This window comes from Falco peregrinus, chromosome 9 (genome assembly GCF_023634155.1).
Source record: "Falco peregrinus isolate bFalPer1 chromosome 9, bFalPer1.pri, whole genome shotgun sequence".
NCBI lineage: Eukaryota > Metazoa > Chordata > Aves > Falconiformes > Falconidae > Falco > Falco peregrinus.
The window spans coordinates 23,953,603-23,966,407 of record NC_073729.1 but is presented as its reverse complement, the minus strand read 5'-3'; the positions used below and the strand labels follow the sequence as shown (position 1 = coordinate 23,966,407).

Sequence of the window (12,805 nt, the reverse complement as noted above, 5' to 3'; positions counted from 1 at the left end):
CTTCCCGGCTGGCGGCCCGGCGGCGGGACTACAGCTCCCAGCGTGCCCCGCGCCCGCCCCGCCCCGCCGCGGGGCATTGTGGGGGCTGTAGTCCGTGCCCTGAGGAAGCCCCGGCGGGCTTGCCACCGCGGGGCTGCTTCGGGGCTCCCCGGGACAGCGGGGACAGGCGTGTCTCAAGCGGCTGTTGTGGGGCACCGGCGGCTGGGCCAGGCTGCCTCCCCCCGGAAGGGGCTGATGTACCTCTCACGGATTCCTTCCCCTGACGGCTCAGCGAGCTGGGCCCCGGTGCCTCCCCATCGGGGAGGCCTGAGCACCGCTGCGGCCCAGCCTGGGGGGCAGGAGTGGAGAGCCGCTGCCCTGCCCCTGCCACAGGTGGGCCCCGCCTGGCCCCCAGCTCCGGCCACAGGTGAGCTGATCCCCGTGGAGCCCCCGCGGCCCCGGTGGCAGCACTGCCTGAAGGATGACTCGAGCCAGCAACCCTGTGGCACCTGGGGCCGGGGGGGGGAGTTGGCTCCAGCGGTGATGGCGCACCGCAGGAATACCGCCCGTGGCAGCAACCCCGCAGCGGCCGCCCTCAGTGCTGCGGTTATAGCCCCGCTGCCTGGCTTGAACCGAGACGCGGGGCTCTGCAGCCACTCCAGTGTGGCCACAGGGACTTGAGACTAATTAACAGAAGGGCTGGCGGGGTGGAGAGGGGGCGCAGGGTTTCGGGGTGCCCAGGCTGGGGCGCGGAGCCCCCCTGTAGATGGCACTCGTACACTGCGTGAGGGCAGCGCGTCCCCTGGGAGCTGTGCTGTGGGACTCGCCGCTGAATATTGTTGTTCTCTCCAGCTGGTTCCTGGCAGGGGGAGAACTTCGATGCCTCCTCCAGCACAGCCAGCTTCACAGTCCTCGCCAAGTGCGGATGTTTGAGAGAGGGCCCTGACTGTGCTGGTAAAGAGCAGCCGTGTCCTGCCCCGGCGGGGCTGCAGATCAAGCGAAAACATGGAGCTGTGCTATGTGTGGCCTCAGGCTGCACAATTAGGTGTTGGGAAGCAGGGCTCCCTGAGCTCAACTCCAGCCATGCTCTGTCTTGCAGCAACTGAGTCACTGAGGGCAGAGTTTAGCTTTACCAGCACACAAAGGTGAAGGGTATTGAACAGATTGGTGCTAAGCCTCTGCCGGGTGGCTCTCCCCCAAAACTGCCCGTTAGGTACCTAAATCTGCCAGCTTGCTGTTCCTTATGGCAGCTTTCATGGAGCTGGCCAGACCTCAGCAAGAACTGCTCCCCAGATGGGCAAGACACATTTCGATTCATCCCCAAACCAGCAGAGGTGGCCCCAGACCAGACCTGAGCTCCAGACCCTCTCCCTGGCATGACATTTGGAGCTACCTTGAAACTTCTTGGCTTGGCCCCATGTTTGCAAACGCAAGTTCCTTCCAACCCTCCATCTGGAGCCTCTGCATCATCTGGAAAGCCTCCATCCCTTGGCAGAGTCTGGCTGTGAAGCAAGGGGGTGCCATTTTGGAGAGGCCCACCTCTGTGAGGGAGGAGGAAACAAGTCCCAACAAGGGGACTTTCTGGAGGTCCTTGGAAGCGGGCAGCCGCCTGTCCTGTGTGTGGGGTCGGGTCACGCCGGTCCTTGGCGTCAGAGGCACGCTCAAGCGGCACTGCTGCCACTGTGAATGTGGTTTGTATCGCTGCAATGCGAAGATGGTTCCTGACCACAAGTATGGCTGGGGACGCGTCTCGGATTCCAGAGCACACAGTCACTGATGCCGAGCGCCGTCACCCCGTTGCTCCCTGCCTCCAAGCAAGAAACCCATCACCCCACCAGCACTGGCCTCCCGCCGCGGTGGACCGTCCTCACTCAGGCCGCAGGACTGCCTGGTTGGCAGCAAGTCCCCTGGGAGCTAAACGGCATGAAATCATCACGCCTGCAGCCCTGTCAGCTGCCTGCTGGGCAGGAGAGGAAAATGCCCCCTGCCTCTGCATGCCCATGGGCACAGGCGAGCTCTGCAGCCCTAACCCTGCCAGCTTGCAGCTCCACTCTTCGCAAGGGTTAACAGGACAGGCGTTTGTGGAGCAGGGAGGGTTTCTGGCTGACCTTGGCTGGGAAGCATCGGTGGCTCGCTCAGCCCAGCCCCCAAGCGTGGAGCCGGTGGCCAGAGCGCTCCCCAAGCCTGGGTGGAGGTAGATCCAGAGGAAACTCCACCTCCGCGGGAGCCAACCTGCTATTGCAGGAATTCCCAGAGAAATTCCCGCTTGGGCTGATCTGTCAACGGATCCATGAACTTTCTTTTACCTCTTGTGAAAGCAGCTACTTGAATGTGCTAAAAACAGAGCAGGGGCGAGTCTGTCGCTGGAGCTGGCCTCTGGGGAGAGGTTGGGAGGGGGCTTTAGCTGACCCCTGCCCACCAAAAGACACCGTGAAGACTTCTGTATGTGGTGCCTTGCTGGCAGCTCCCCTCAGCAGGCAAAGCTGGTGGAGCCAGGAGAAGTTTGCTGCAAAATAAAACCCCACAGTATCTCGCCTGGTTTTCCCGCTGGGCTATGGTGTTTCCCAAGTGACTCTCAGCTGATTTGGACCTGGCAAGTGGGCTGGATCAAGTCAGATGAGCTTTTCTTGCCTCTAGTATCCCCAGAAAATTCACCATCATTCTTCTGGAAATCAGCCACCAAACCCCACCCTTTCTTTTGCTCCCAACCACTGGAGGCTCAATCTGATCCACTTCTGGAGAAGGCAGAGATGAGAGGCCCTCCTGGGCGCAGCCTTGCCCACCTACCCACGAGAGCCTCGGGGAAGCTCTGTCCTGAGACATCCCCTGACTTCAGGTGTTCCCAGCTCTCCAGGATCAGACTTGGGGTCACAGCTCGGAGGGAGAGCAAGGCTGGCTGTCACCGGGTGACATGCTGGGCTCTGAGCTGGTAGCAAGAGACCCCATCCTGGGAACAAAGGACAGCGAGTAGCTGGTAGACCCCGAGCCCTCACCCAGCCACAAGCACCAGCCAGGAGATGGGGGCAGCTGCCATAGGCTTTGCCAGAGCAGCATTGATTTTGGGGAGGGGGTTTGACACATTTCCCCTCCTTTTTACCCTCATGAGCCTGCCTTGGTGGCAGCAGAGGGCTGCTGGCTCTGCTGGGTAGTGGGGTTTTGGCTCTTGGCCATCTCCACCTGACACAGATCCACCACAGCAGGGCTTCTGTGCGTTGCTGGTGAGGATGCCCACAGCCAGTCACCCTCCTGAACTGATGGTCACACCATTCCTAGCACTGACCACCCTGGGGACAGTTATTCTGGTTTTCCTTCCTGAACCCAGGGCAGCTCAGATTTGGGAGAGGAGGTGGAGAGAGATGGGGGGACCGATCCCCTAGACGTGAGCTTGTGCCAGCCCCGGAACAGAGGCAGGGATCTGCCTTTTGCCCCCCTCCTTGCTGTGATTGCTTCATGTCCTTAGTCTCTTAGCCCTGGCACCAGGGACATTTGACCCTGGAGGCCAAAATCCTCCATCCAAACACTTAAGAAACGTGGATAATATGGCACAAATGGTGACTTGCATTTCTGTTTTGCAGGCCATCCTGTCCTCTCTGAGGAGCCAAGGGGCCTCTCCACACCTCGTCTTGTGGCACAGACCCTCCTAACACAACAAAACCCAAGCATGGCTCCCAGGAGATATTGCAGCCTCCATCCGTGCCACTCCAGCAGAGCAGCCCACAGAGGCACCGTGTCCTCCGCTCCCCACAACTGCCCACTGCATCTGTCCTGGAGCTGCTGGTGAGCAGCCCGTCCGTGCCTGGGGACACTGCCATCTGGACCTCCTGGGACAAGTCCTGCACCAGGAAGGGCTTCAGGATTTGGCTGCAGCAGGCAGCAGCCACAGAAGGGAATGTGGCCGGGACCACCCTGTGTGGTAGCCCAGCCTGTGCCACCCTGTGAAATGGGGAGCGTGGAAGGGAGGACGCAGAGAAGATGATGGTTCCCCTGGGCCCTGCTCATTGCAAGCACCAGGGTGGAGTTTGGACCTCCAGCTTTGCAAATGCTCTTCTGAGACACTTTGGACGTTCCCTAAACCTCCTCCTTCGAACGATTTTAATTATACTGGCTGCTGTTCAAATAATAATGACAGGGGGAGGAATAAGTGCTAAGCAGCAGCCTGTCACGCTTTACGAGGTGTTCTTGGGGGATGCTGGGCCAGACAAGCAGCTGGCCCAGAGCCGTGCCAGCCGAGTGGGTGCAGGCTCCATCTCACACTGCCCACCAATGGGCTCTGGGATCTGGGCTGGCCCATGTATGCGTGAGAGCATGTGCAAGTGCTCAGGTCTCCTTTCTTTCACCCTCTGTCTCCTTTTATTCGCCTCCATAAAACATAGGAAGTCCAAGCCATTCATTTTGCTATTTGTGTCTCCCTCCCCACGCCCCGGTTCCCTCCCTTGCCCCCTGCAGCCTCTCGGCTCGCTGCTTGCCCAGCATCCTTGACCCCGAGAAGTCTGGTGTGTATGCACTTCCCTTTTGGCCCATGGAAAGCGCCACTCTGAACTGGTGCCTTGATAAGTCTGCTGTGGGAAGGCAGGGGCTCCTGGGCTCTCACACAGGGCTTTCCCATGTAGCATTTCCTATGCTGTCCCTGCTCGCCAGCGCGATCTCCAGACCAGGGTGGTGGGGAAGCTCTCCGGATGGCAGTGACCCTCCGTGGCAGCAGGTCTGATCTCCTCAGGCGCTCGTGACTTGCTCTGTGTCAAAAGCCGTGGCGCGTGGAGGGAGGCATCCTCCCAAGGAGGAGAAGGAGGATGATGGTTAGCTTCTCATGGGCTAACATGGCACCTCTCAGCAAAGGGTTGCAACGGGTCAACCCCAGCCCCTTCCTCTCAGCGTTACTGCAAACAGCTCTGAATTGTCTCCCATAGAGTTTGGGATTGACGGGACCTGTGTCCAGTCTGCAAAGGAGCAAGCACACGGCAAAGTGACCAGGGCTGGGATTGACACCTCAGATGGACAGGGACTGACTGGCAGAGAGGGAGGAAGGAGAGGCTCAGCGAGGAGGGCTGGGGCAGCATAGAGGGGCCTTTTCTCAGAAATACCCTCCCCTGAGCTACCCTGCCAAAGCACAAGACCATTGGGGTTTCGGCCGGGGGCTGGGGGCCATGGCGGCCCCTCTATCACCACCATCCCGGGGACAGAAGGGCAGCACCCACACAGACACACGCCTCCCGCTGCCCACCAGCCAGGCAGAGGGTGAAATCCAGGCAGTGAACAGGCAGCGTTTGGCCTCCTCCATCCATGGCTGGAGTAAAAGCTGCTTCGGCATGGCAGCAGGGAGCTGTGTGGGGCAGGTTCCCTCCACGGCAAGGGTGCCCATGACCTAAAAGCTATCACAGCCCCCAAGGCTAGGTCTGGATTTATGTACCAGAGGGGGCTGCTGGGTGAACTGGGAGGACTGGGAAGAAGAGTCTGCATGGCCAAAGTCAGCAGGATGGGCAGCTGTACTGCAGCGTGCCTGAGGGGGAAGGCAGCGTGCTCCTTGCCTCACTGCCTTCATCACTCCTTTTGAAACCCCTTGGACACTGGTTTGCCCTGTGCTAACAACACAGCAAGGCCCAGCAGAGCCAGGTCACCAGGGTTTTGCCATGCCCTCTGCTCTCCAGCTCTCCCCAGCGATGGGACCACAGATAAGAGGCTTCTCCTGCTTATCGCCCCATCAGCGGCACTGCAGACAGCTCAGCTGCCCCACCGCCGAGCACCGAGCCCTGATCTCATCAGTGCGCTGCACACTTGCAGTTCGAACAATAACCTCCTTCCCTGCCCGACACAATTCCCAGAAATGCACAGCCTTCTGCTAAAGCCTCCCTGGGGGAAAACATGCCAGCCGGCCTGTCGGCACCAGCATGGACATCGCTGCCAGCCGCTGGCAAATGCAGCCTGCCACGTCCCCAGCACGGAGGCACCTCTGTGAAAACAAGGGTGTGCTGGGTGGGGTGGAGGGAGAGGCCGAGCTGGAGTCCTTGGGGCCATCCTTTAGCTGGCTGTGCTCAGGAAGTCCCTCTCCCTCTGGGTGTTTGTGACCAGGTGCCTTGCCCTGTCCCAGCCCCCAGCATGGCTGCCCTCACCCTGCTCGCTCTGAGTACCCACTTGGCAAAACCAAGCCTTGGCTGCCTGGGCTGGGAGGGTACAGAGGGGGCTGGTGACTCCCCTTGCCCCAGTGGACCCCCAGCCCAGAGAGGCTCTTCTGCATCTCACGGCATCACTAAGTGCCTCAGTCTGCTGGAGCTTTTCCTCAGCCCATCTGAGCGATCACTGTTGCTGCTCCCTGATGGAATATCTGGAATATCTGGACACCTGGGCAGGCATGGCTGGATGCTCCAGGCAGGTGTTTACCCTGCCCCAGCTGAGCTGGGAGCGGGAGAGGGCCAGGCCAGCAGCTGGCATGGCCGTCCTTTCTCCAAGGGCTTCCTCTGGGGCTTGCCAGCCTGTTTGCCCCACACGTGTCCTGCTGGGACCAGACGTGCCATCGAGGGAGGCACAGTGGCAGCCCTGCCTGTGCAGGCAGCAGCATGGCAGCACAGTGGTGCCAGAGCAGTTCAGGCTGTGGCCAACAAATGCCATTTTTCCTCCCTCCAGACCTCACAGCGATGCAGCAGACACACCAAATCCCAATGCGAAAGGTGCAACACCAGCACTGTCCTGCAGCCCACACGGACAGGGAGCAGCACCCGGCACGGTGCAGCGGCCAGGATACTAGCACGGGTGCAAGGTGGCCACACAGGGCTGCTGGCAGTGCAGGAGGACCAGTCTTGCAGCGTCGCCTGTGCAGGAGGGCCAGCTTTGCAGTGTCCCCGACACGGGATGCATTGTTCATGAAAACACATGGGGAAGGCTGAGAAGGACAGACTCGCTGGCTGCGTCGGGCTTCCTGCCTCCCAGCCGCAGCCGCCGCCTGACATCATTGCTCCCGGTGGGAATGGCTGCCCCGGCCCCACTTGGCCCCTGACAGCAGCCGGTAAGTTCCTGACCTGCCGTTCGGCTTTCCAGCCTCCCACAGCCCCCCATGGCGTGGGGGCTTTTGTGCCTTCTATCCCCCTGCTACCATGGCACAACAGCTGGCAAACCTGTGTCCTCTTCCTCACCACCACAGGCACAGCCAAGGGGATGCTCCCCATCACCTCGCCGTCCACCTCTGAGGGTGCAGGATGGCACCACGCCTTGGTCCCAGTGCCCCATCTGCTGACCACCCCTTCCCTGCTCTCTGTGGGCCGGGTGGCCGGAGACCCTCTGTCTTGCCCTTTGGGTCCTGCATCCCTTAAGCATCCCCTCTGTGCTCTCACCAGTGTGTGGCATCACAGATCAGGACCTTGCCTGAGTCCCAGGGGCACGGCACAGCACCAGGGCTGGGGCAAGGCAGAGCTGCAGGCCTTGGAGGGGACTGCTGCCCTGGGCAGGATGGTGGTCTCATCCCATTCATCTATCCCACTCATCCACCCACATATCCAACCCAGCCTGGGAGTGTGTGTTGTCCAGAAATCCCTCGTTAAGACTGACAGGATCTCAGGAAGGCTGAGGAGGAAGAATGTAGGGGAATGTGAGACAGGTGTTGGAAGGATGCTTACCTCTGCAAAACGCATAGGTCCTGCACAGCACCTGTGCACCAGCGCCCACAGAGGCACCAACCTTCTCCCCACCATCCTCGTATCTGCCCAAATGACAGCAGGAACTGGGTGCAGCGTGTGCCGAATCACCTACCCTCCCTGCACACACCAGCATGGCCTTTTTAAAATACAGTCTTTGTAATGAGAGAGTATAGTGGGATCCTGCAAGCCTCAGGTTGTCACCGCGGCAGCCTCCCTCACCTTGCAGCCCCCTCAGCCATGTACAGCCATGAGTTTTTTCCCTGGATGACTTCTCATGAGCCAGCAGAGCACAAGGGCTGCAAACCTGCCCCCTGCCCTTGCCCAAACCCACTGCCATCAGCACTTTGCTGCAGCTGCTTCCAGTGCTGCTCTAAGAGTTTTTCCTTGCAGCCTGACCCCCCCACCCCCCACTCCATCCTCTGGCTCCAGCCCGCTGGGGATGGAAGGTTTCTCCTTCCCGAATACAAATATAACTGTAATCTGCTAAACCCCACTGTTGATCCTGACTGCATCCTCCTGTCCTGAGCTTTCCTACAGTGCGCCTTTTATACCGGTAATAGCACCAGGCTCCTTCTCCCATCATTGTTGACTCGACAATGAAAACTGTTTGTATTATTGTGTCCCCGAAGCTTTGCCAATAGCACATGTGTCCCGAGCTGATAGCAACAGGCTTTGGCAAGGCTGCGGCTCCATCAGATAAGAGCCTTTAACCTTATTTCTCCAGCTCGAGCACACCACGAAGGGCTGTTCTGTCGGGAGCCTTTGCTTATCCTTCCCGAGTGCTTCCAGATCCGAGCAAGGCTGAAGGGGCCAAGCGAGAGGGGTCACTGGAGGAGGGCAGAGGTGGAGGTGTTGGGGCGAGCAGCCTGGGAACAGGCTCCACTTGGGTGAGAGAAGAGTCCCGGAGGGAGATGGAAAGATAGAGCCGCTTTCCCAGGCAATTTAAGGGCTAAATGTGCTGCTGTCCCGGCCTTCCTCAGGGACCCGCTCCACCCCGCCATGCTCCACCTTGGCCCGGCTCCCGTGCACAGCAGGAACGAAGTGGAGGAGAAATGCTGGAACCCGGAGGCCCTCGCACGCTCCCGGCTGGCCCGCGAACAAAGCCTTTCCCTTGGAGCCCTTCCCTGCCGCCTCCCTCCTGCCCCCAGCCCCCCGCACCCCGCCAACCACAGGGATCCCCAGCAATGGCACAGCCTTCATCCCTGGGGGTCCATGCCTGCCCCCTCCTCCCACCCTGCATCCCTGCACCCAACCACCCCATGGCTGCTCACAGCATCCCTGAGCCCCAGCTCTGCTGCCAGGGGGTTTTGCTGCAGTTTTCCCTGCACTGCAGCACAAAGGATGCTCTGAAATCACAAAGCAAAGAAAAAGATGCTGCCTGTGACAAGCTTTAAAACCTCATTTTTAGGCCAATTTATGGGGGCGATGTACAGATCTTGGGGTTTTGAGCTGCAAATGCAGCACTCATGCTCATTTCCCTTCCCTTAATGTTCCCAGCTCAGCACCAAAAAGCAAAAGTTGTCCCTCTGCTTGCAGGGAAGGAAAGCTCTCATGCTCTTTTCTTTATTTTTAGTATTATTATTGTAATTATTATTATTATTATTGTTCTCTCTCAGGAAAGAAGCATTCTGTCAGAATTACCCTCATACATCCTGCCCTTTGCTGGAGAGATTGTTGTTTCTAAAGGGCTGGAGGAGAGGCTGAGTTGCCCTGTGCCCTGCACAGCACATGGGGAAACTGGAGCACAGAGCCACAGCAGCATCTACCCGCCTCTGAGACAAAACTCCTCTCTTCCACTTGGGTTTAGCACTGAGAGTTTCCCTGTGTGTATGAAGGTGAGGTTGCTCTCAGCAACATCCTCATCCTTTTTGCTGGTCAGTGAAAACCTTGGTGAAGCAGAGAGGTGGCCATGACACCCCTTGGGCAGGAAGGTGAGCCACAAGCTTCAGTGAAGTTTGTCACTTCCAGGGATGCTGCAAAGGGCTCTCATTCCTCCAGGGATGCTGCAAAGGGCTCTCACTCCTCCAGGGATGCTGCAAAGGGCTCCTCTTCCTCCAGGCCTGGCTGGGGTGATGCTCAGAAACCATGCAACCACCTCCCTGTTAGCAAACTCACCATTGTGTGGAAAGCCCAAGCAGAAAGCACTGGGTTCAGGGGCTGCAGATGAAGCAGGGGGAGGGGAGAGGGGAGAGAGGAGCAGGCACAGCCAGCATCCATCTGCCATCTGCAGCGGCCCTGTGAGGTAATGCCTCGTGCTAAGTTAAAACATGTCGGGAGCCACAGCAGCTCTTGAGAACAGCAAACCTTTCCCAGATGGAGACGTCCTGTGTTGCTGTGTCAGTCCTCCCAGCACGGGAGAGGATGGGCGACCCTCCTGCTGCTGGCTGCTGGGCTTGGCACATGCAGGGGTGCAGCCAGCCACCCCCTCTCCTTGCTCACCTGCTGCTGGAGTTTCATTTTAGGGAGATGAGAAGCAATAACCAGCTCAGCCCTTGCTGACAGGCCTCTGAGGACTGAGATGTAAAGCGGTGGAGGTGTGATCGCTGTGCTGCCTTCTTCCTCTCTCCTGCTTGAAAGCGGCATCCTCATCCGTGATGTAGCACAAGCCCATTTATCCATGGTGCTTTCAGTCGCATGATGCTCGAAGAGCAAGGGATGAGGAAACACCCAGTGGGGCACAGAGGTTGGAAGCCGGCAGAGCAGAGCCCAGGCAAGAACAGTTTCTGCAAAAACAGGGCTGCACTTTTCCTGGGGTGCACATCGTCTCCTGGCAGTCCCCAGCATGGCAGGGCCATTGCTGTTGGAGAAAAGCAGAGGACATGGTCACCAAGTCTGTAGGTGAGGGCTCATTGCTGCACGGAGAGGGGCCATAGTGGAGCTGCTCCTGGCTGTGGTGCTTGTGGGCACACGTGGCTGCAGGGCCACAGACGGGCAGCCCTGACCCACCTCCCCAAAAAAGCCAGGCTCAGAAATCCACCAGTTTTTCTTCCCTTTCCCCAGCACCCAAGAGAAGGTCAGGCAGCCAAGAGCAGCAAGCCTGGACATGCAGAAAGAGCAGGATCTCGGTTCTTGGCTGCATCTCCTGCACAGACACCAGCAAGCAGCATTTTCTGCCAATTAGAGTGATGGAAGCAGCGAATAACCCCGGCATGCCCAGGCTCTGCACAGCCCAACTGTCGGCCAGCTGCCTGTTCCTGGGAGGACGTGGTGCCACAGGCAGAGAGCATTTTCTTGCTATAATCGAGAAAAGAAATTGTGCCGATCGGAGCAGCTGAATGGCAGCCAAATCTGCTTCTCGGTGGCTTTTCTACACTCTCTATTCATGTATTTGGCATGAGTAGCTCTGCATTGAGGTAATTCATTAATGCTGAACCAAAAATGTGTTTATGGGAGTCTTGAAATAGTTGGTAGAAGTGTAAGACTTTCCTTCCTAAAAGCCTGGGCTTTCTCTGTGATGGGAACTGAGTATTAAAGCAACGACTGCCACCGCAATCAGCTGCTGGGGAAGCGATGCCAGCCAGCGTGCATGCCCCGGGCACTCCAGCATGCTCAGCCCCCTTGGGCACAGCACCGTGCCGAAGCCTCTCTCCAATGTTAGCCTGGCCGTAAGCACCGTGGGTGGGATTTGCAGCAGCTTTGCTCGTGGTTGGGGCATGGGGGCTGCACCCCGGGTTTCACAAGGAACAGGTCAGGGAGCAAACATGAGGTGATGCGGCTGGAAGAGTGGCACCCCAAGCTGCTGGGACCACCACCGGAGAGCCAGGGCTGTGCAAGAAGGGGCTGTGGAGGGCCATGTCAGGGGAAGGGGTGGCAGGATGGCCCCAGTGAGGACCAAGAGCTCCGGCTGCCACCCAGGAGGCTGCACTGGCTGTGTCTGTGAGGAGCAAACAGCTTTTTCAGGTTAGCTGTGGGTTTCGCTGCTCACACAATGGGTATTGCTGTTGTCATTCCAGTTATAATCCTGTGTAAACAAGGCTGACCTCTAGTTATTGAAAAGAGCTGAAAAAGAAAGACAACTTTCTCTGCTTCCTCAGATACAGTGTCTGATTGCTGGGTTGGCCAGCACGGTCCGCACCGTGCTCCCAGCTCAGCCCCGCAGCCATCGGGGACCTGCCGATGTGGATGGCTGTGGAGCAGAGTGGCAGCAAGCCCCTGGGCTGGCCTGCTCCCGGGACAGGGAGCCATGGTGGCCCAGGGCACCTTTCCACTGTCCCTGGTGCCCTTCACTTGTCAGATGGAGCTGGAAGCCATGAAAAAGAGCAAATGAGCAGAAAACAGCTGAGCCAGCCATTCCCGGCACTGGGGCTGACTGCAACTGCCCCTTCTCCACCCACCACCCTGAACTGGGTGGGAAAGAGGCTGGTCCCCGGCTGGGGACACAGAGGACATGTCATCCTTGCACGGGCACGTGGTTGCTGCCAGGATGCTCCTAACATGGATGCTGTAGCGCGCCTGGCAGCCCCTGGCCGGCTGGCTCGCTGCTTGCCAGCTCCGCCTGACCCACTGAACTATTTGTGCACGAGGAAACCGGGCGCTGAGCTGGGCCCTGGAAAAAGGGAGGCTCCGGTGAAACATGGAGCGTTTCCCAGCGGATGACTTCAGCCTCCCGACAGGGCTCACACACAGCCCCAGCCCCGAGTCCTTTGCTCTCCAGGAAGCGCCTTTCTTCGGGAAGCCTTTGTTCCAGCGAGGCTGCAGCAGCCCCAGCCCGGGGGGAGCCTGTGGGACCCGCCGGCACAGGGGCACCTCTCGGGGTGCCAGGGGAGCTGCCGAGCCCTGCATGGGACCCCACACACTGTGTGTGGGACGTCCCTGCTCCCCTCAGCCACCCCTGCTGAAGGGCAGCTCCTTCGGGATACAGAACTGGGTGCGGGTGTAGGTCAGGTCCATTCCACCTGGCTGCCCTGCTCTGGGTGCCTGTGCAGCGTGACCTAAAGATAATTATTATCTGTAATTAATAACAAATATCTTCCTGCAAAATGCCTCATTCATCCAATCGGACACACCACGGCACCAGCTCCACATCGGTAATTTCAAGGTGATTAATTCATTAGCGGTGTGGGCACATCTAGAAGGGAGGCTAGTCCATGTGAGCCAGCAAAGAAGGTGCTGGCCACCACAGGAGGGCACAGCACCTGCACCCAGGCCCGGGGACGGATCCTGCTCCTGCCCCTGCCCCACTGACCACTCCCCTTGTGCCT

General features: G+C 58.9%; 1 long non-coding RNA gene across 1 annotated transcript; it reads left to right on the top strand.

The window, feature by feature from the left end:
- Positions 1 to 20: 20 nt before the first annotated feature.
- LOC114012838 (uncharacterized) lies at positions 21 to 4,366 on the top strand. Its single transcript, XR_003555549.2, has 2 exons — positions 21 to 406; positions 3,555 to 4,366. It is a non-coding gene; the product is annotated as an uncharacterized LOC114012838 (long non-coding RNA).
- Positions 4,367 to 12,805: the final 8,439 nt, after the last annotated feature.